Here is a 23825-nt window from a genome sequence, read left to right as displayed (position 1 = left end):
TTTGTGAAGTCTTCTATCTATAGAACTGTAATTTTCTATCTCTAGTTGTAAAGTCTTCTATCACTAGGAGTACAAATTTCTGTCTTTCGGTGTATAGTATTCTAGGTCTAGAAGTATAATCTTCTATCGCTAGGTGTACTGTCTTCTATATATAAAAGTTTAGTCTTCTAACCCTACTTTTGTAGTTTTCTATCTCTTGGAGTACAGTCTTCTAACTCTAGAAGTAAAATCTTCTATCTCTAGGAGTATACTCTTCTATCTTTAGATGTCAAGTCTTCTATCTCTAGGAGTATACTTTTCTATTTTGGGTGGATATCCTTCTATCTCTATTATTATACTCTTCTATCTCTAGGTTTCTAGTCTTCTATCTCTAGAAATATAATCATGTCTCTCGGTGTAAAATCTTCTACCTCTAGGAATATACTCTTCTATCGTTAGGAGTAAAGTCTTCTATCGCTAGAAGTATAAACATCTATGTCTAGTTTTGAAATTTTCTAGCTCTAAGTGTATACTCTTCTATCGCTAACTGTAATGTTTTCTATCTCTATACGTATAATTTTCTATATCTAGCTGTGAAGTATTCTATCTCTAAAAGTATAATCTTCTATCACTAGTTGAAAAGTCTTCTGTCTATAGAACTGTAATTTTCTATATCTAGTTGTAAAGTCTTCTATCTCTAGGAGTACAGATTTCTGTCTTTAAGTGTATAGTCTTCTATCTCTAGAAGTATAATCTTCTGTCTCTACGTATAATGTCCTCTATCTCTAGGAGTATACTCTTCTCTCTCTAGGAATATAGTCTTCACTCTCTTCAAGCATAATTTTGTATCTCTAGTTGCAATGTCTTCTATTTCCAGGAGTATACTCTTCTATTTTTGTTGTAAAATCTTCTATCTCTAAGAGTATACTCTTCTATCTTAGGTGCATAGACTTCTATCTGTAGAGGTATAAACATATATCACTCGGTGTAATGTCCTCTGTTTCTAGGAGTATACTCTTCTATCTCTAACTGTAAAGTCTTCTACCTCTGTAAGTAAAATATTCTGTATCAAGTTATAAAGTCTTCTATATCTAACAGTACATTTTTCTATCTCTAGGAGTAGAGTTTTCTATCTCTAGAAGTATAATCTTCTACCTCTAGGTGTACAGTCTTCTATATATAGAAGTTTAGTCTTCTAACTCTACTTTTGTAGTTTTCTATCTCTTGGAGTACAGTCTTCTAACTCTAGATGTAAAATCTTCTATGTCTAGGAGTATACTCTTCTATCTCTAGGTGTAATATCTTCTATCTCTAGGAATACACTTTTCTATTTTTGGTGTACAATCTTCTATCTCTATTAGTATACTCTTCTATCTCCATGTGCATAGTCTTCTATCTCTAGAAATATAATCATGTCTCTCGGTGTAAAGTCTTCTACCTCTAGGAGTATACTCTTCTATCGTTAGGAGTAAAGTCTTCTATCTCTAGAAGTATAAACTTCTATGTCTAGTTTGAAATTTTCTATCTCTAGGAGTATACTCTTCTATCGCTAACTGTAAACTTTTCTATCTCTATAAGTATAATCTTCTATATCTCGGTGTGAAATCTTATATCCCTAAAAGTATAATCTTCTGTCTCTAGTTGTAACGTCTTCTATCTCTAGGAGTACAAATTTCTATCTTTAGGTGTATAGCCTTCTGTCTCTAGAAGTATAATCTTCTATCTCTAGGTGTAAAGTCTTCTATCTCTAAGAGTTTACTGTTCCATCTCTAGGTGTAAAGTATTCTAACTCTGAGAGTACACTCTTCTGTCTCTAGGTGCATAGTCTTCTCTCCCTAGAAATATAATCACCTATCACTACATATAATATCTTGTATCTCTAGGAGTATACGCATTTTTCTCTAGCTATATAGTCTTCTAACTCTAGAAGTGTAATATTTTACGTATAGGTGTAAAGAATTCTATCTCTAGGAATATACTCTTCTATCTCTAGGTGTAAATTTTTCTATCTCTCAGAGTATACTTATCTATTTCTAGGTGTAAAGTCTTCTATCACTAGGCATATACTTTTCTATCTCTAGGTGCATAGTCCTTTATCTCTAGAAGGATAATCTTCTATCTCTAGTTGTAAAGTCTTCAATCTCTAGGATTATACTTTTCTATCTCTAGGTGTATAGTTTTCTATCTCTAGAAGTTTAATCTTCTATCTCTAGGTGTAAAGTCTTCTATATCTAGCAGTGTACTGTTCTTTCTCTAGCTGTAAAATATTCTATCTCTAGGAGTATGCTTTCCTATTTCTAGGCGTAAATTCTTCTATCTATAGGAGCATACTATTCTATCTCTAGGTCTATAGTCTTTTATCTCTATAAGTATAATCTGGTATCTCTAGTTGTAAAGACTTCTGTTTCTAGAAGTATAATCTATCTCTATTTGTAAAGTCTTCTGTCTCTAGGAGTATACTCTTCTATCTCTCGGTGTATAGTGTTCTATCTTTAGGAGTATGATCTTCTATCACTAGGTGTAAAGTCTTCTATATCAAGGAGTATTCTTTTCCTTCTCTAGGTGTAAAGTCTTCTGTCTCTAAGAGTATACATTTCTATTTTTATGTGTAGTCTTCTAACTCTAAGAGTATACTCTTCTATCTCTAGGTGCACATAGTCTTCTATCTCTACAAGTATAATCTTCTATCTCTAGGTTTAAAGTCTTCTATCTCTAGGTGTATAGTCTTCTGTCTCTAGAAGTATAATCTTCTATGTCTAGGTATAATATTCTCTATCTCTAGGAGTATACTCTTCTATCTCTAGTTGTATAGTTTTATATCTCTAGGTGTATGATCTTCTTTCTCTAGTTTTGAAGTTTTCTATCTCTAGGAGTATACTTTTCTATCTCTATGTGTAAAGTTCTCTGTCTCTAGGAGTATACTCTTCTATCACTAGGTGTAAAGTCTTCTATCTCTAGGAGTATACTCTTCTATCTCTAGGTGTAATGTCTTCTATCTCTACAAGTATAATCTATCTCTATTTGTAAAGACTTCTACGTCTAGGAGAACACACTTCTATCTCTAGGGGTGTATTCTTCTATCTCTAGGAGTATACTATTCTGTCTCTAGCTATATAGTCTTCTATCTCTAGGAGTATACTATTCTGCCTCTAGCTATGTAGTCTTCTATCTCTAGAAGAATAATCTTCTATCTCTTGGTGTAAAGACTTCTACATCTAGGAGTACACACTACTGTCTCTAGGAGTAAAATCTTCTATCTCTAGCAGTATACTTTTGTATTTCTTGGTGTAAAGTCTTCTATCTATAGGAATATACTTTTCTAATTCTAGGTGGAATGTCTTCTATCTCTAGGAGTATAGTCTTCTATCTTTAGGTTTAAAGTCTTCTATCACTACCAGTATGCTCTTCTATCTTTAGGTGTATAGTCTTCTTTCCTTAGAAGTATAATATTCTATCTCTAGTTGTAAAGTCTTCTATCTCTGGAGTATACTCTTCTATATCTATGTGTATAGTCTTCTATCTCTAGAGGTATACTCTTCTATCTTTAGATTTAAACTCTTCTATCTTTAGGCGTATACTTTACAATTTCTAGGTGTAAATTCTTCTATCTATAGGAGTATACTATTCTATCTCTAGGTGTATAATCTTCTGTCTCTAGGAGTATAATCTGCTATCTCTTGGTGTATAGTCTTCTATCTTTAGAAGTATAATCTTCTATCTCTAGGTGTAAAGTCTTCTGTATCTAGGAGTATACTGTTCTATCCCTAGGTGGAAAGTTTTCTGTCTGTAACAGTATACTTTTCTATTCCTATGTGTAAAGTCTTCTAGCTCTAGGAGTATACTCTTTTATCTCTAGGTGCATAGTCTTCTATCTCTACAAGTATAACCTTCTATCACAAGTTGTAAAGTTTCCTATCTCTAGCAGTATGCTCTTCTGCCTCTAGTTATATAGTCTTCAATCTCTACAAGTATAATCTTCTATCTCTAGGTGGAAAGTCTTCTATCTCTAGGAGTATACTTTTCTATTTCTAGGTGTAAATTCTTCTATGTGTAGGTGTACACTATTCTATCTCCAGGTGTATAGTCTTCTATCTCTAGATGTATAATCTTCTATCTGTATGTGTAAAGATTTCTATCTCTAGGAGTATATTGTTCTATTTATACGTGTAAAATCTTCTACCTCTAGGAATATTCTCTTCTATCTCTATGTTTACAGTGTTCTATCTCTGGAAGTGTACTGGTCTATCTCTAGGTGTAAAGTCTTCTATCTCTAGTAGTATACTCCTCTATCTCTAGGTGTAATGTCTTCTATCTCCAGTAGTATACTCCTCTATCTCTAGGTGTATAGTATTCTATCTCTAGAAGTATAATCTTCTATCTCTAGGTGTAATGTCTTCTATCTCTAGGAGTATAATCCGTCTCTATGTGTAAAGTCTTCTATCTCTACAACTGTAAAATTCTATCTCTAGGTGTAAAGTCTTCTAACTCTGAAAGTACACTCTTCTATCTCTAGGTGTATAGTCTTCTATCTCTAGAAGTATAATCATCTATCACTACATATAATATCTTGTATCTCTAGGAGTATACACATTTTTCTGTAGCTATATAGTCTTCTAACTCTCGAAGTATAATATTTTATGTATAGGTGTAAAGAATTATATCTCTAGGAATATACTCTTCTATCTCTAGGTGTAAATTTTTCTATCTCTCAGAGTATACTTATCTATTTCTAGGTGTAAAGTCTTCTATCTCTAGGCGTATACTTTTCTATCACTAGGTGCATAGTTTTCTATCTCTAGAAGTTTAATCTTCTATCTCTAGGTGTAAAGTCTTCTATCTCTAGAAATAAAACAGTGGCTGGGCACCAGAATGTTGAGAGTTCAATCGGAAGCCCATCCTTACGGGTGCTGCCTGCACACAGCCTCCCCAGGTTTTTATGCCTGTACATGTTGGGCATAAGTATTTTCATCCTGATTCACGACTTGTGATATCACCCATCACGTTGCTAATTAAGAACCCAATTGTTATACAGATGAACACCCTATCAGGGCACTTGTTCCAGTGGTAAACAATTCTGAACTTGGTCAGAGGTGGGGAATTGTCTCCCATGCAGCCAGTAGCACCCCCACCAGGAGTGTACTCATTGCAAAGCTGGGGGACCATGCCGAGGCATCTGTGAGGAAACGTGAGCTGAGCCCCAGGCCTGCTGCTGCTGAACTGTTCCCAGCCTACCCAGGTAAAACACCTGAATGTGTGCAAGGACTTGAAAGCCTAGAGAAAAGGGCTTGGAGTCACACCAGCCACAGCATGCAGGCCGAGTTTTTGCCTGCTGGCCAGCCCGGATGGTCCTGTCCACGGGGGCACTTCTGGAAGCTTTCCATTTCTCTGCCTGAGGTACCCCTCCTCTCCCAGCCCCCACTGCGTTTTTCCTTCTTCACCTCTGCCCGGGGAGAAATTCCAGTAGAAGGTATGGGTGACACATCCTCTTCTTTAGCAGGTGGCAGCCCGGCAACTCCTGCAGAAAGTCCAGCAGAGCCCCATTCACACTGGGCCACCCACAAACCCGTGGCACCTCACTCCCTCCCAGAAGCCCAGCCCCGTGACTGCTGATGGGGCTGAGAATGTGGCGTCAGGCCCAGCTGCAGGGGCTCTTGCTGCCTGGAGCGGTGTTTATATTGACCTCAACGCAGGCACACCTGGGGAGAGCTGGCCGGCACGGTCAGGCTGCCCAGGTCAGCAAATCCTCGCCCCTCAGGGGCTCACAGTTGCATTCTAGACAAATTCTAGTTCTCACATTCCTGCCCCAGTGCACCTGGCGTCGGGCGCAGCAGACCCAGGCTCTGTTCTGGCAGAAGCTCCCTTTCTGTGAACAGGTCTTCCCCCACTAGCATTATCCTCACTGGAGACTCAGGAGGCCACAGCATCGGGGCACCTCCAGCACCAGGACCCCACCCTAGGGAATCTCTCAAGAGCAGGGACCAGGCCTGCAGGCGGAGGAGAGGAGGGAGCCTGCCTCTTCAGGATCCCTGGGGCTAGGAAGCCTCCTACACAGGAGGGCCTTGGACTCAGCTTACCTACCACCCAGGGTCTCCTACTCCTCCCCTTGTAGGGGTGCCCTTCAGATTCCAGGGCCCCAAGATCCTCCCCACCGTCTTCTGACCCCAACTGCAGAGTTGGGGACCCCCTACGCAGCTTTTTTCTTGCCCCCAGAATACCCTGAATCTGTTATACTCAGGGTTTATTATGGTGAAGTATGCAAGTTAAAAATCAGCGTGGACAGGGAGATGAGCAGGGTCTAGCTTCCTTGGCTGTGTGGTAGCCCAGAGAAGCCCACATGAGTCATGAAATGCAGGGTTTATTGGGGTCAGTGACGTCAATGTGGGGACCACCATGTGTCTGACCTTTTCCTCCAGCCCCCGCGGGGGGACCCAGGAATTCCCACTGTGTATGACGCCATCAGCACATATCAGTCTGGAGTGAGGTCCATGGAGCATGGACACTCCCTTCAGACTCAAGGTGACCTCTGGAGCCAGGACAGAGGCCCGGCCTCTCTGTGGGCAGGTGAACCCACACCGCACAGACCCTGCTGCAGTGCCTGTTCTGTGGGGTCAGCATGGGTGCACACAGGTCAGCCAGTGTCTGTATGTCTCAGCCTGTAACCACAAACCACACTGCCCTGCTCTGCTCACAAGAGCGAGGCCAATGGAGGGACAACAGGGGTGGAAACAAAGCTGGGTCATGGTCTGGCTGGGTGAGAAAGGGTCCAAGGAGTGAAAACCCGGCTGCCCTTGCCTGGTGAGCTGAGAGCTGACGTCCACCCTGTGGGCAGCCCCTCTCCACACGTCCCGAGTTTACGCTGACTTTCCTGAACCCTGGGGCAGGGTCATGCCTGTGTATACAGCAGGACGCACAACAGTGCACGCAGCAGGCATGATGCCTGCCTTTGCCATGTACTTGGGGGCTTGCTGAGGGTGGAACATCCCAACAGGACACGGGTCGGCCCCGGGGAGGAGGTAGGAGTGAAGCGTTTGGGAGCCTCTGGAGAAGATCCTTACCTGTCTGCACAGGTGGACTGAAGACACAGACCAAGGGTGGGCAGGCAGGGAGACCAGGAAGGGTCCTGGGTCATCCCTGAGGCTGGAGGACGGGTGTGGGGCTGGGGGTGATGGCGGTGGGCACAAGGGGCTGACCGCCAGTGTGGAGGGGCCATCAGAGGCAGCGGGGAAGGTGAAGATTGTGCCGGATGGGAAGACGGAGAGACCAAAGTCAGCGCTATAGGACGGGACCAGGGCTGCTCCCTGCAGGGCGGCGCATAGCCCCGTGATGCTGGAAGCTCCTGGTGTCCAGCCAGACCCCAGCTGGCAAGAGAAAGGAAGCCCCATCTACACTGCTGAAAACACCAGTGTGGGACGTTTGCCATCCACTTCACCTGGCGGGGAAACCAGTACATTGAAGTGGAGAGTGATGGGGTGGAGGTGGGAAATGTGGATGCCCAAAGCCTGGAGAGGAGGGTTCCTGAGGGGGTGAGGCCACAGGGCGCAGGAGGGGGCCAGGGGGATGGGCAGGGGGACGGGCAGTGTGTGTCCAGCGCTGGAGCATGTGCATCCTCGCTTAGGCCGGGCCCCTGCCCTGAAGACTGCGTCTAGTAACACACGGGACCCTGGAAGGGGGTTTCCTGTGTGGCTGGTTCACAAAACCTGAGTGCCTGTGGGCACATGGGCCTGGCTGCAGTCCCGGTGAACACATTGTTCTCTGCGGGGAAATGAGGTGGACACTCAGTCCCCAGTCTGTGGATGGTCTAGTCCTCTGGGTGTCTTGTCTCTTCTTGGGAGTCACTGGAGCTTTATCCTCACTCTGTGGGGTACAGGAGGGGAGGGATGCACACACCCTGGGCTCACTGTGCCTGGGCTCCTGGGGAGGAACTCTCTGGCCCACATGTTCACAGGCCTCAGGCACCCCTGCTCAACACTCCCCTCCAGAGACTCGGCAAGAGGACCTGCCCTGTGAAATGGGACGCCTGGGTCGGGGGGCTTGTGGGTCCCTTCTCAGAAGGCCACACTCAGGTCTTGGTGTGGGTGTGGTGGCCTGTAACCACTTGCCATGTCACCACGCTGTTGTGGCTCCTTTCTGGGGCCTGAGATGCCCCAGGGGTGGCTGGGGGAGGGGGCAATGTTGCCGTGATGGGGAAGTGTGGGATGGGGGTCCTGGGCCTTGGGTCCCTCACCGAGGAGGAATGGGGGTCATGCCCAGAGAGGGGGAGGCCGGTGACGGTCCTGGGTGTCAGCAAGCACAGCGCCGTGCTCCTCAGGCCGGATGTGGTATTCCCGTGGCCCTGGCACAGAACATCAGATGGAGGGTGGGGTTGGGACAGGGGATGCTTCCTCTCAGGCCTGGAGCCCGAGGTCAAGGTGCTGGGGTCCCGCTCCTCCGCGGGTTCAGGGGTCAGTCGGTCCCAGGCCACTCCCAGCCCCGTCACTGTCTCTGCCATGACATGGCCTTCTCCTCCAAGTGTCTGGGTCCAAATGCCCCCCATGAGGAAACCCGCACACTGGTCAGTGACCTCGGCTCACCCCGGGTAGCTCTGTGGTTGCCCATCTGCAACACAAAGTCCCATTCTGAGGTCCTGAGTAGTCTGTCTTCCGGGGCCTCTTGAGGTGACAGTCCTCATGGTTGACACAGCTCGTGGAGGCGTGTGGGTCCCCCAGGCCGGAATCCAGGAGCCTCATGGAGGATGGGGTGTCCTGACTCAGGGAGGACGGACGGACGGGCAGAGGGGGGAGGGAGGCCGAGTGGTGGTCAGCCCTGCACTCTAAGGACGGGGGGAGTCTCTAGAGGGCTGGGCCGGAGCTGGTGGGGGGACACGTTGGTCAGAGGCGAGCGGCCTGGGCTGCGACGTTGGGGTCACTTAGGGCAACCATAACCCAGTTCCAGCCCGAATGCTGAACATTCAAACCACCAACACCAAGCCACATCTAATCAAGTCACATAAATACATCATGAGAAAGAAAAGTACACCAGTATACCTTACAAATATGAATGCAAGAATCCTCCACAAAATTAGAACCACATGGAGCCAACAGAACATTAAATGGATAATGCCATAAGCAAGTATCTCTACACTGGAAATGTCAGGTTGTTCAACATATTAAACCTAAGCAATGTACTGAAGAACTATAAAGAAGTGAAGTAAAAGCACATGATCCTATCAATTATTGCAGGAAAAGCTATAATCAAAATCCAGTGCTATTTCATGATACAAGTAATCAAGAAAGTAAGAATAAAAGCAAGTTTGTTCAATATGAAAAAGAGTAGTATACAAAGCCACAGCCAACACCATGCGCAATTTTAAAAACTGAAAGATTTACTCCTGAAATCAGGAACAAGGCCAGGAAGCTGGCCTCTACCGCTGATAATAGTGTACTGGAAGTTCCACCCAGAGTTTTGAGGGAAGAAACAAAAAGCATCCATATGTGAATGGAAAAATTAAAACTGTGTTTATTCACAAAACATAGATCACACCATCTTATATATAAAACTTCCTATAACAACAAAAAATAATTTGACTAATCAGTAATTCAGCAAAGTTATAGAAAAAAATATCAATTCACAAAAATCTATCTTATACATATATACTAGCAATAAATAATCTGAAAAAGAACTTATGAAAACAATTCCATTTTAAATAATGTCAACATTAATATTTAGGAATATATTTAATCAAGACTTGCTTTTCTGTATGTAAAGCTGTCTGTACGTTAGAAATTGCTGGAAAGTCAAATACTTTTCTAAACACCATGTCAAAACTATGCCAGAAAGACAGAGGAAACATCAAACTTCCATACAGAGGACAAGCCTTACCCAGATGCAGTTCACCCCAAGTCCACATGTCATTTAGAGGCACTGTGGAAAGACTTATTAGGACTTCCCAATATAAAGGACTTCCCTTTCCTCCCTGTTGTGGATGACTTGGATGTGGTAGAAACAGCGGGATTTGGGAAGTTCAATTTTCCACATCATTCCACCAAAAAACACTGTTAGAAATAATAAATGAATTCAGTAAAGACGCAAAATCAGTACACACGACTCAACTGCATTTCTAAACACTAATAATGAACCATCAGAAAGAGAAAAAAAAACCCTATTTACAACTGCATCAAAAAGAACAAAATACCAAGGAATAAATTTAACCGAGGATGTGAAAGACCTGAAAACTTTAAGACACTCATGAAGACATTGAAGAAGACACAAGTCGGTGGAAAGAAACCCCTTGTTCGTGGAATGCAAGAATTACTGTTGCTAAAATGTCCGTTCTACACAAAGCGGTGCACACAGGGAAGGCAGGCTGTCCTGAAGTTCTAATGGTGTATTTCACAGAAATGGAGCAAATCCTCCTAAAGTGTCTGTGGAGCCACAAAGGACCCCGAAGAGCCAAGGCGACCCTGAGAAAGGGGAACGGGCCGCAGGCATCTCCCTCCCTGACTTCACACTTCATCACGAAGCTACAGTCCCCAGAACAGTGCGAAACTGGCTCAAAACAGGCACACAGACCAGAGGGACGGGACGGAGAGCCCAGAACCCACTCTGCCCGGTGGGGGGGGGGGGCACTTTAAGTTACGACATGGGGGCCAAGGACACACCGAGTGGAAGGGCAGACCCATGGTAAAAGGTGCGGGGAGACTGCACACCCCGTAACCCACGCAGCTCCACCGCGCACCAGTCTGACCAAAAACCCAGCTTTGCACACCAGGCCCTTCCTGGGTCGCAAGAAGATGGGCCCCCTCAGCCGTCAGTCGCCCCCAGGAAGCTTCTCCACACTTTTCCTCACGGTCTCCTCACCTTTTCTCCAGCGTCACCCGCGTCCTCAGGAAACCCAGGTCCCGTCAGCGTGGACGCAGCCCCACGTTGTCCTGAAGCTGACCCCAACGAGTCCTGAGGAGACCTAGTGCCCATCAGCAGCTGCAGCCTGGCGGTGCCTGAGGAGAGACAACTCCCCTCAGCCGCGCTCAGAGCCCTGTCCACAGGGAACGCGCATGCGCTGTGGGTCAGAGAGGCGGGATCAGCCCCACCCTTTGGTCGGTGCGGGAAGTGCAGGACGCGCCTCCCTCACGGGTCATTGGAGACAGCGCCCCCTGCTGGCTGAACCCATTAAATTGTGGAAATTCAAACAAATGAAGACAATATCCCATAGCTTCTCCAAAGTAGTTAAGGAACAGTGAATTGGAAACCATATGAATAGACACAAGCTTTACAACTTACACCAAATTCACTGAAAATGATTCAGAGACAAGTTTTAAATGCAAAACTATTCAAAATTATAGGAGAAAACATAAAAGAAAATTGATATGAGCTTGGGCTTGGTCATGTAGATCACAAGCTTTGTGGTTTGAACACACAACACAAAAAAGCAGTCCAGAAAGAAAAACAAGGGATTCTGTGGACTTTATAAAATGAAAGATTTCTACTGTGTGAAAAACCTCATTCAGAAAATCGAAAGACAACATACACTGGGGAAAGAAAACAGCAAAGGTATCTAATAAAGAATGTCTCAAAATATACAAGGAACTCCAACACAACCCCATTAAAAATATGGGAAGCTCTAAATGGACACCTGGTCAAAGAAGGTACACAGATAGTATACAAAACTATGCCCAGGAGAGGGGGCCGAGAAATAGTGGTCCAGTTCAACTCCCTGAGTCATGTGTGACCCAGGACTAGTCCTGTCTTTCCTGGAGGCCTCAGAGATATGGGGAGGGAGGAAGGGGAAGACGGAGAATTGTGCTTAAACCTAACTCTAACCCTGACCACTCTCACCACTTTCATTCAACATGGTCTAGGAAGTCCTAGACATTGTAACTAGATGAGAAAAAGAAATAAAAGGAATCCAGTGGCAGAGGAAAAAGTAAAACTGCCACTGTTTGTGGATGAGATGATGCCTTATATTTCATTTATTTATTTATTTATTCTGGTTGCGTTGGGTCTTAGTTGTGGCACGTGAGTTCCTTAGTTGCAGCAGGCAGGCTCCTTAGTTGTGGCATGCGAACTCTTAGTTGTGGCATGTATGTGGGATCTAGTTCTGTGACCAGGGATCGAACCCAGGCCCCCTGCATTGCGAGCGTGGAATCTTAACCTCTGTGCCACCGCGGAAGACCCGACATGATGTTTTATATAGAAAATCCTTAAATTGACTGCCAAAACAAATGGAATTCATTGGAAAATTCAGTTAAGTTGCAGGATACAAAATTAATCTATAGAAATCTGCTGCATCTCTATACACTGGCAACAAACTATCAGAAAGAGAAATTAAGAAAAAAAAACCCATTTACAATGATATTAACAAAAATGAAATACCTAGGAATACATCTAACCCAGGAGGTAAAAGACCTGTACTCAGAAAACTTGAAGACACTGAAGAAAGAAATTGGAGACGACACAAACAAATGGACAGATATAATGCATTCATGGACTGGAAGAATTCGTACTGTTAAAATTATTCCACACCCCAGAGCAATCTAGAGATTTGATGCCATTCCTATCAAAACATCAATGGAATTTTATGAGAACTAGAACAAAGAATTCTAACATGTGTAAGGAAACAGAAAAGTACCTGAATAGTCCATACGATCTTAAGAAAGAAGCGCAAACTTGGACATATCACACTCACTGCTTCAAACTATACTATATATCTAGAATAATCAAGACAGTATGGTATAGGAACAAAAGAAATACACAGAGATCCATGGAATAGAAATGAGAGCCCCAAAATAAACATAGGCATATATGGTCAATTCATCTATGACAACAGAGGTGAGACTATACAATGGGGAAAAGATAGCCTCTTCAATGAATGGTGGTGGGAAAACTGGACAACTACATGCACAAGAATCAAACTGGAATCCGTTCTTATACCACCTACACAAGCAACCTCAAAATGAATCAAATACTTCAATGTAAGACCTGAAGCCATAAAACTCCTCAAAGAAAACATAAGCAGTCTGCTCTTTGACATCCATCTTAGCAATATTTTCTGGACCTGTCTCCCCAAGCAAGGGGAACAAAAGCAGAATAAACAAATGGGACTCCATCCAACTTTAAAGCTTTTCAATGGCAAAGGAAACCATCCACAAAATGAAGAGGCAGCCTACCGAATGTAAGAAAATAGTTGCAAACAATATGTCTGAAAAGGGGTTCATATCCAAAATAGATGAAGGACTCACACAACTGAACCACCAAAAACCAAAAGCCCAATTAAAACTTGGGACTGAACATTTTTTCCAAAGAGTATGTACGGATGGCCAAGAGACATATGAAACTACGACCAATATCACTTATCATCAGGGCAACGCACATCAAAAGAAGAATGAGATTGTCACCTCACACATAAAAACTTGGCTATCGTCCAAAAGACAACAGATAACAAGCCTTGGCTAGGATGAGGAAAACCCTCACGCATTCTCCTCAGAATTCTCATTGGTGCAGCCACTGTGGAAAACAGTACAGAGGATCCTCAAGAAATTAAAAATAGAATTACCATATGATGCAGGAATTACACTTGGGGGTATCTTTCTGAAGGAAACAAAAACACGAGTTCAAAAAGATATACACAGGGAGAGCAGCTCGGTGCTTTGTGACCACCTAGAGGGGTGGGATAGGGAGGGTGGGAGGGAGGGAGAGGCAAGAGGGAAGAGATATGGGAACATATGTATATGTATAACTGATTCACTTTGTTAAGAATCAGAAACTAACACACCATTGTAAAGCAATTATACTCCAATAAAGATGTTAAAAAAATAAAATAAAAAAAAATACGGGAATGCATCTAAATCACATCTACAATGGACACTTAGGTTGATCTTGTATGTCTGCACCACAGTTACTCCTTTTTGACTGTCAAATGCATTCCCCTCCTCAATGCCAAAGCAGATGTACAATTCATATCCCAAAGACCACAAAACAGGCCACTTTGGTCAGTAAAATTTAAGTTAAACCATGTATAAGCCAGAGTGACTTCCTCACACCTCAATATGTGAAGAGATTTTTTCCCTTTTCATTACAAGTCTTTCAGTAGAAACATTGAGGATCAAAATGTCAATCCCTCAGTGCCAGAATTATTCAGCTGTTTGACCCACGTGTAGATCATGTCCCTCAGCGCTAGGCCTCCTTTATATTTGCCTAATTAATCCACATTGAGGGAATACTGATCAGGTATTGTGAACATGTTCAGAGGATGCGGCGAGCCGCTTCTGACCAGCAGAATGACGAATCACCACACGCTAGATTCTTCTCGCATCACACTTTATTGGAGTACAGCTTGGTTTCGGGCGGATGGAAGGAAGACCCCGTACGCTCGAGCCTGTCTGCTTATATAAGGGCTTAAGGACTCGTGTAAGTCCCCGATTCGTCCGTATGGTTATCGCATCTCGCAAGCCGGACTTTGGATAGGCCACTGCTTCAAAACCTGATTAGCATATTAGGTGCATGCGCCCTAGCGGCATACTTAGCGCATGCGCAATGGCTATCCAGCCGCGCCCTACAAGAGGAATGTTAATGAGAAAACGCTTTAAACAGGCCATATATTTTATTATTCATACCCAATTGCCACACAAGCATTGCACATACGCTTTTAGCAGTAGACCTAAAGCAAACAGTGGTACATCATGAGTAGTTACATTCTTATAACTTTACTAGGTAATTTTCCTTTCCTCTTACACATCAGGGCAAAATGAAGCCAACACAGTAACTTTCATAAATACACACTTCCATACAGAAGTGTAATTAATCCAACTGCTCCAAGTCCTAAGTAGCTTGAGGGGAAGGACTTCCCTGTGTCTGGAAAACACAGATCAAAGCCAGTAACAAAAAAACAAAAACATAACCATATTCACCAGTTCACTCAGTAACCAATCGTTCTGTTAACTTTTTATGAAGCCATGCGATTCTCCATTAAAAATTTTAATTTCTTACCCAGTTTGGCATTATGATATGAAATTTATCAGAGTCCTGTGCTTGCCAAAAGGTCCTACACATAGATCTTCTTGAAGATGGAGCACTTTTGCAAAGTGTTAGAGCACAACAGTAACTATCTCTAAATCACATAAAGACTTAAAAGGTCATGGTTAAGCATTTGACCACAATGTAAATGACAAAAGAAACCATTATTGCTGTTACATACAACATTTAAAAATAACTAGAATTATGACTGATAAAATGTTACCAGGACATACTAGCTTTTTAGGAATTCCATGTAATTTAACATACTAATCAAACATTTCTCTCTGAGATGGCTCAAGGGCCTTCTAAAGCAGCTCAAAGTCAGCTGGAGATCAAAAGAACTGTTAGAATTGGCCAAACAACACTTATTCACCGAACCAAAGTAAAGAGATTTCGAACAACAATACAGATCACAGACAGGAAAAAGAGCTCACAAGCTGTTCACAATCAAAAGCAGCATTCCAAGACAACTTTGGAGGGAGAAACCAAATCCAGGCTTGCCCTAACCCACTTCCAACAAAATCCATCTTAGAAAATCCTGGTCATGCACAACTCTTTCCTCAGTGTTCCCTTTGCACAAATATTCATCACCTTCTGTATCCATGTTATGTTGCCCCTTATTTTTTTCTGCATTCAGACACAACCACCTCTACTACAAAGTGACTTTCTTCTCTCTTTGTACCATCAGCCTGTTACCTAGCTGCTCGCTTTCTTTATTACATAGCTTCATAAATGCTTGAATATATGAAATTTCCTTTCTCTTTCTCTTCCTGTGAAATAATAACTGTAGCTGAAGGATAGCATAGACATTTAGGCTCCCATTCAAAGTCCACCATTCCTCATTTTTCAAGAATGTATCCATATATTGGCCAGACAAAATTACAATAGAATTGCATTCTTTTCTTAGTCTTAGGTTTACAACTATAGGTTGACCAGTCTGCCAGGATTTTGCCCATTGGCTATCAGATGGACCTGAAGAAGCACTTCATATGCTTGAACCATAGAACACACACACGGACAAAAACAAAACAAAATCCTAAACACCAAAGGAAGCCTCAAACCAAAGGAACCAGAAACCAAACTGAAACCAAAAACCAAACAGCACAAGACTCAAATCAGTTTCCAAGTCTCAACTTAGCCTGTGACCTCTGTCCAAGGGGTGCACCTTCCAAATGAGATTTCCTGGAATGAAAAGTCACCCCAATGGGAACCAAGGTTCCCCCAAATGTACAGGGCTAAAAGGACCTCAGACTGCATGCCAGGGGAGTTACCACACGCTGGCTGAGGTGCTGCAAACATCCCAAATGCTATTTTCCTCGTGCCCCCAAATAATCCCTTGGAGTAGGACATTCGGGGCAGCCCAGGCAGGAGGAAGAGAGGGACGTCCACACGGCAAAGACGGCCTTGGCAGCTGCTACGGAGGTCCCACTTCCACCATGTCTTCCTGCCCCACAGTTCTAACTGCTGGGATGACTGGGGCTCGGCCTTTCCAGGCAAGCGTCCCAGGTGGTCTGCCCTCTAAAGGAATTCTCCAACCCTACACTCTGTCGAAAGACGCTGGAGTGGACAAAATCTCTGCCTTAGATCAAGTCAGGGACCCACAGGGGCCATCCCCAAGTCAGCCCCACACTGGGTACTAAATCTGTTGTCGAAAACTTGACCTCTGTGCACCAGTGCCCAATCGAATATCAGAGACAGAGGTTTGGAGGAAGTAGAAAAGAATAGCTTTACTGCTTTCACAGCCAAAGGGGGACACAGAAAACTCGTGCCCTCAAAAACCGTGCGTCCCAATGCGGAAGGATCTGGTGAGGAGTTTTACAGCAATGGTTTAAGGACACAGTTGCTCCTAAGGTTTAGTGTGTGTACAGGGCCTTAACTCCCTTTAATCTGGCCTCAGATGGTCTCTTGATGAGCTTCTCTGGAATAAAGACTAAAATCTTCCATTTTGTGGGGGATTTAAGGTGGTAAAGACCCCAAAGATACTCTTACCTCTATCACTTGAGGCAAAACCAGGATCCTGCCCCAAGGCTGCAGTATTGTTTCTCCAAGGTTCCTCCATTATCTCTGCATCCCCTCCCTTCCCTGATTAGCAAATGTTCCAATCCGCCCTTTGGAACACAGGGAAGGTCCTGGAGTTTCTAGGCTAAATAAGGCCCTGACACTACAAGTAACTCTGACCCTGATACTCTCTCTAACCAAGGCTCTGACAATACTCCTAACTCAGTCCCTGACACTGTACCTAACAAAGGCTCTGGTGCTAATCCTAAATCAGGCCCTGACACTGTGTCTAACTAAGGCCCTGCTGCCATCAATATCAAAAGTCCTGACATTACCCTGAGCTAATATGCTCACACATGTCTTACAAAGGTCCTAAAATTCTCCCAAAGTAAGCCCTGACGCTGTCCCTAAGTGAGGCCCTGAGGATGTCCCTAACAGAGGCCCTGAGAATGTCTTTTACGAAGACCCTAAGGCTGATCTTAGAGAGGCCCTTATAATACTCCTACATCATGCCCTGACACTGTCCCTCACTCAGGCCCTAAATATATAACTCACATAGGCCCTGTTGCAATACCTCAGTTAGGCTCTGACGCAGTCCCTATATGAAGCCCTGACACAGGTCTTGGTTAAAGACCAGACACTGGTACTGATTAAAGCCCTGACACTGGTCCTAACTAGGACCCTGATGCTCTCAGTAACTGAGGTCTTCACGCTATCCGTAGCTCATTTCCTGACACTGTCCCTGGCCTGGGAACTGACTCTGTCCCGAGATAATTTCCTGCCTCTTATCGTCACTGATGACCGAATCCTCTCCCTAACTAAGGCCCTGACTAGTCCTAACTAAGGCCCTGACACTGTCCCTAACTACAGCCAGGAACCTTCACTAATATAGGACCTGCTACCAGCAATAACAAAAATCCGGACACTATCCTGAGCTAATATTCTGACCCATTTCTAACCAAGGTCCTGACACTGTCCCTAAGAAAGTCCTGTTGCTCCCCCTAAGTCAGGCACTGACACTGTCCCTACCTGCAGCCATGATACTGGTTCTAAATAAGGCCCTGATAATCTCAGTGACTAAAGTCTTGACACTATCCCTAGGTCATTTCCTGACATGATCCATAAACTTTTCCATAAACCTATCTCTAGCAAATGTCCTGCCTCTTATGTTAATTGGAACCCTTATTCTGTGCCTAACACAGACCCTGAATTTAGGTCCTAGGCCATGACACTGTCACTACCTGAGGCCTAGATGCTCGCCCTAAATCCGGCCCAGAACAGTCCCTCACTAAAGCTCTAACACTATTCCTAACTCAGGCCCTGACATTGTACCTAACGAGACTCTCATGCTAGTCCTAACGCAGGCCCTGACACTGTGTCTAACTAAGGCCCTGCTGCCATCAATATCTAATGTCCTGACACTATCTTGAGCTCATTTCCTGACCCATGTCTTACCAAGGTCCTGAAACTGTCCCAAATAAGCCCTGACGCTGTCCCTAAGTGAGACCCTGAGGCTGTCCCTAACAGAGGCCCTGATCATGGCTTTAGCAAAGCCCCTGAGGCTGATCCTACTGAAGCCCTTATGCTGCTCCTAAGTCAGGCCCTGACACTATCCCTGGCAAAGGCCCTGATAATAGGCCTCACACAAGCTCTGTCGCTCTTCCAAATTTGGGCTCTGACACTGCCCCTACCTGTAGCATTGACACTGGTCTTAAATTAGACCCTGATGCTCTAACTAACTAAAGTCTTGGTACTATGCCTAGGTAATGTCCTGACACTATCCCTAGACCTTAACCTAACCTTGCCTTTAACTAAAGTCGAGCCTCTTATGCTAACTAAATCCAGGACGCTGTCTCTAACTAAGGCCCTGAAATTAGTCCCGAGGCCGTAATGCTGCCCCTGAGACCTGGAGGCTCGTCCTAAGGCCCTGGCAATACACCTAACTCAATCCCTGACACTGTACCTAACAAATGCTCTGATGCTCATCCTATGTCTGGCCCTGACACTGTCTTAACATCCTGCGGGCATCAATACCTAAAGTCCTGACATTATCTTGAGTTAATATCCTGACCCATGTCTTACCAAGTTCCTGACACTGTCTCTAAGAAAGCCCTGCTGCTGTCCCTAAGTGAACACCTGAGGATGTGCCAAACTCAGGCCCTGAAGCTTTGCCTGAGTCATTGACGTTATGACAAGCTCAGGCCCTGATCATGTCTTTAACTAAGACCCTATTGCTGACCCAACAAAGGCCCTGATGCAGATCCTACATCATGCCCTGACAGTGTCCCCATCTAAGGGCCTGATGCTAGGCCTCATTCAGGCCCTGACGTTCTCCCTAAGTCATGCTATGATGCTGTCCCTACCTGAAGCCCTGACACTGGTCCTAAATAAGGCCCTGTTACTCTCAGTGACTAAGGTCTTGACACTCTCCCTAAGTCATTTCCTGACACAATCACTAAACTTTACCCTAACCCTGACCCTCGCAACTGTCCTGCATCTTAAGCTAACTGAAGCCCTCATGCTATGAATACTGCGGGCCCTGAATTTAATCCCAAGGCCGTGACACTGTCCCTAACTAAGTTCTAGATGCTCATCCTAAATCCGGCCCTGACTCAGCCCCTAACTAAGGGATTATTGGTTCTGATGTATCAGCTATGACTTTTTTACTCCAATGGACTGGACACACTTACTAAAGTAAAATAAGAACATTATTTTTAACTGATATAAATAATTTAATAACTGCAAGAGATAGATTTAAGATTGGATTTGGACCTGGCAGTTCCGGTGTCTCAGTCTCTTGCAGTGTGGTGTGGTCCCTCTCCAAACCTTTGTCCTGTAAATGCCTTTGGGTGGTCCCATTCACAAGAACAGTCTCTCTCACTGCATCCAAGGTGTATATAAACTGCAGGCAACATTCACTCACTGTCCATTTTAACAGAAAAGACGTGGTTCACTTAAGGTCAGTGACTGTGGTCACCCATCCAGGGCTTTTGCTGTCCTCCCTTGATGGCAGGAAGCTCTTCCACTAGCTAAAATAGCAACTTTGCTGTTGGTGGTAAACTCAAATCTCTTGCTTTGGGCATCACACCCGAGGCTGGCCCTGATTGCCTGTGTACCTCAAAAGGCACACAGACTTCATTTGTGTCCCTGGGAAGTGGGAGCCCAGGAGTCACACCTGCCCTCTGACTATATTAATCACCCATCTCCACAGAACACATCTGCTCATTTTCCTGTCTCTGCTCTCTCCTTTACAGAGAACAGAAACCAAATGGTAGGTGGTAAGGAAACGGTTACTCAACGGAGCAGTGTCTCAAGGATTATTCTATACCGTGAAAGCCACAGTAGGCTGGCTTTCCGGAGAACACAGGCACTGGGTCCAGGATGCACATGGCTCCTGAAGACCACGCTGCCTCAGTGGGAAAACACCAGGTGGGAAGCCACTTGCTCCCATACCTTTGATTTTTCATGAGTATGAACGACAAAGGTTTGCAACAACCCGAAGGCCAAAGGATTGCAGGGCCACGGTATGCTGTATGCTGAGGGTGGCCAGGGCTACACTCAATGTCTGGAGGGTTACTTCCTCTCGGAATGCTGGGAGGCTATGAGGGAGGAGGCCCTTTTCTCAAACACAGGGATGTATGGAACTGAAACATCCCAAGGGGCCGTCTATGCTGCCCAGGGAGCTGTTCAATTGCCCAGCAGCAAGTCAGCTCAGTGATTGGCCACAGGGGCTTGACAGGGCCCAGGCAGGCCTGAGCTGGAGGGCCATAGGTGCCTGCCTGGGTGGTCAGAGGTCAAGGAATATTCTGAGGTTTTATTATCTGCTACTGCCCACTCAAATGGGACGAAGGATGCAGCCAGTCCTGAAGGGCACGGCCTGGCCTCAGAAAGGCAGCATATGGGGGCTGGCAGCGCTACAGCCTTGCGTGCATGCCCACACATGGCACTGAGCACACTGCATTTCAGATCTGGGCTGGAGCCTGTGTCCAGCCCCACCCTCCCCATGTTGGTGGCGGGGACCTTCCTGACTTCTGAGGCCCTCCACAACCACAGACTGAGGTTAAGGTGGAGATGAAACAATCCGCAACCAGAGCAGACATTTCTTTCATCTTCTTTAGAGTCCAGGATGCAGAGAGGAAGCAGAGGCGGAGCAGAAAAACAACAGTCCAGCTTGACCCCACGTCACTTGCACCAGGTGAGGCCTGTCCATCGTGGAGTCTCAGATAGACGAGAGAGGGGAAGGCGAAGCAGGTCTATTAGATCGTGAACACTAGGTGTGTAAAGTATGAGTACTTTCTGGTTTTCTTTTTATTTACAGGAAAGTCCATTTTTCTATCATTAAGATACACTATTAGTAAAATAAATAGATTAAAATTGTGTATACATTTTCACACACCCCACACTAAATGTGAATTCTGTAGAAGGTACACATCTTCTGAAATCTCTCCTTACAAGAGCCACAGATTTATTTACTAAAAGCTGGCTGGAATCAACACAGGTGACTTTGCACTTTTAGGATTGCCTGGGTCCGTGGCCTGCTGGGCTGCAGTTCCTACTTTCCACCTCTGTAAGATGCAGGAGGAGAAGCAACGGTGAGACCTGTCTCTCTATTAGCTGTTCAGCTAGGACTTTGAGGTACTTACCCTGTACAGTATGTGGTAGCAGAAGCACGGGTCACAGGAGCAACAGAGTACTTGGTCTCGGACCTTAGATGACCCACAGTGGACATTAGATACTCAGCCAACAACCAGAAAAGAGAGTCCACACATCTTACCTCCCTTCTATGAACACATGCTGCTCAGGAACACAGGACACAGAAACTGAGCAGATACAGAGATTAAATGCAGAATCTCTGGGACTTCCCTGGTGGTCCAGCGGTGAAGACACAACGCTTCCACTGCAGGGAGCAGGTTCAATCCTTGGTGGGTGAACTAAAATCCCGTATGCTGCATGGCCCGGCCTAAATGAATAAATACACAAAAGCAGAATTTCTGTTCTCAAGGTGCTGGCTGATGGGGGAGGCAGAGAATAATTCCTGTGCCCCTCCCCAGAGTAGAAGTGCCAGAGCCAGCCACAGTCGAGGATCCCTATGGGGGATGCGGGGTGGGAGGGGCAGCCACAGGAGGAGGAGGGCTGGTGAGGAAAGGAAGGGTCCCAGGGCTCTGGCCAGCAAGGATGCCTCACAAGGCAGGCCCGGGACACACTGTGTGGACAGGACCACAGGCTCCTGAGGAGGGGGGCTGAGCTGCTGGTGGGAACAACACGGTGGCCCTGATAGAGGGTTGGGAGGCTCCAGGGTTTAGAGCGAGCCTTGGGGCCCTGTGAGGATGATGCAGGGGAGCGAGGCCCTGCAGAGAGCAGCTAGGAAAGCATGCACACATCCAAGCAGATGCCAGAACAAGATCAGGCCAGGGGACCATGTGCAGGCGGTGGACGGGATTGCGTGACTGCTGGGCAGGTGGGGTGGGATGGCTGACAGGGGGCACATCACGGGGAGAGCCTAGGAACAGCAATCAGGGGAGGGAGGAGGGAGGGCAGAAACGATGAGATTGGCTGTATAGGTCAAGCCATAGTGACAAGTATCCTGATGGTCTGCCTGAGTGCAGAGCTGGCTGCCCACTCTCTCACTGTGTGCCCCAAGTAGGCTCAAGCCTCTTCTGTGGGAACACAGGTGGTTCAGATCTATATTCCACACCAGTTCCATTTACCAACTATAATTTCCATCTGGAACTGTTTTTCTTGGGGTGATTCCACTGTGTCTGTCCTTCAACCTTTAAGTTTACATAATAACATTTAACCAGTCTGTAGTTAAAGACTAAAGATTGATTTTTCACTAGGAATTAGCCAGTGATTTAGGAAGTCCCTTGGGAATTTAAACATTGGTGGGTGGTCCTATCTGCAAGCAGTTCCTCTACAGGCCTAAACGCCTTCTGCCACAGAGCAACGGCCACGTTACGTGGTTAGCTAAAGATATCAGGCAGAATCTGCTTTCACAGAACAACTTGCATCTGGAATGCCCCCCAAGTCCCAGGCCCCCCTTGTCCCAGGCCCTGTACTCCACCAAGAATGCGGGCACATGGAGAGAAAAAGCTTTGCCCTGTCCGTCCTGTTCTAGGACAACAGGTCCAGGATTGATTCCTCTTCCTATCAGCCAGCCAGGCGACCCCAGAGGAAACTTACAACTAGTGGAAAGGACAAACAGAAAATAACAGTGTGGTGTGACAAGTGCTATGACATGGAACATTCAGGGGAACAACTAAGCCAACAGGAGGCAAAGGGGCTGTGCTGGGCAGCCAGACCAGGGTGTGGGATGGGGAGCCTCCTCGAGGAAGGAAATTGTTTCCTTGAACAGCTACAGGTGTTGGTTTGCCCGGCAGTCACCAGACAAGAGAATAACCAGCAGGGGACGCTAAGGGGAAGAACCGGCACCATGAAAAAGCAACTGCTGCAACATCTGAGGAAATCCAGTTCTGCAAAATAAGAGTGCAGTGTGCTGCCCTACACGTGACATACACAGAGTGACACTGAAATGCTATGGGCCTGGATGCTGCTTAGCAGGCCCAGGGGGTCCTGGGGATACTAAGTGTTCCTGCCGTGAATAGGATGCCGACGCGAGGCTCCTAGGTGTCCTGAAAAGCGTACTGCCTTTAAGATAATGCAGAGCAGTGACTACGGCCTCATGGAAACTGCTGCAGGCCTCTGCTTTTGCGTGGGAATTCAGGGCCTTTCCTTGAGACAAGTGCTCATGCTGAGTGTCCCGTTAGCGACACAGCATGGTAGGATGGTGAATTTCTCCTCGATCAGAGTGACTACAGGTAAGAGGTCCTCGAAGAATTGTAAGTGGTATGTTTGCCCACGAC

The 23825-nt window shown here is 45.4% G+C and overlaps 1 long non-coding RNA gene across 1 annotated transcript; it reads right to left on the bottom strand.

Moving 5' to 3' along the window:
- Positions 1 to 9751: 9751 nt before the first annotated feature.
- Positions 9752 to 21906, bottom strand: LOC112403893 (uncharacterized). Its single transcript, XR_003004003.1, has 3 exons — positions 21439 to 21906; positions 10816 to 10952; positions 9752 to 10010 (listed from the first exon to the last, which is right to left on the bottom strand). It is a non-coding gene; the product is annotated as an uncharacterized LOC112403893 (long non-coding RNA).
- Positions 21907 to 23825: the final 1919 nt, after the last annotated feature.

This window comes from Neophocaena asiaeorientalis, unplaced genomic scaffold (assembly GCF_003031525.2).
Source record: "Neophocaena asiaeorientalis asiaeorientalis breed wild unplaced genomic scaffold, Neophocaena_asiaeorientalis_V1.1 scaffold735, whole genome shotgun sequence".
Lineage (NCBI taxonomy): Eukaryota > Metazoa > Chordata > Mammalia > Artiodactyla > Phocoenidae > Neophocaena > Neophocaena asiaeorientalis.
Note: the sequence above shows the minus strand (reverse complement) of the source record. Positions and strands in the feature narration are given on the sequence as shown.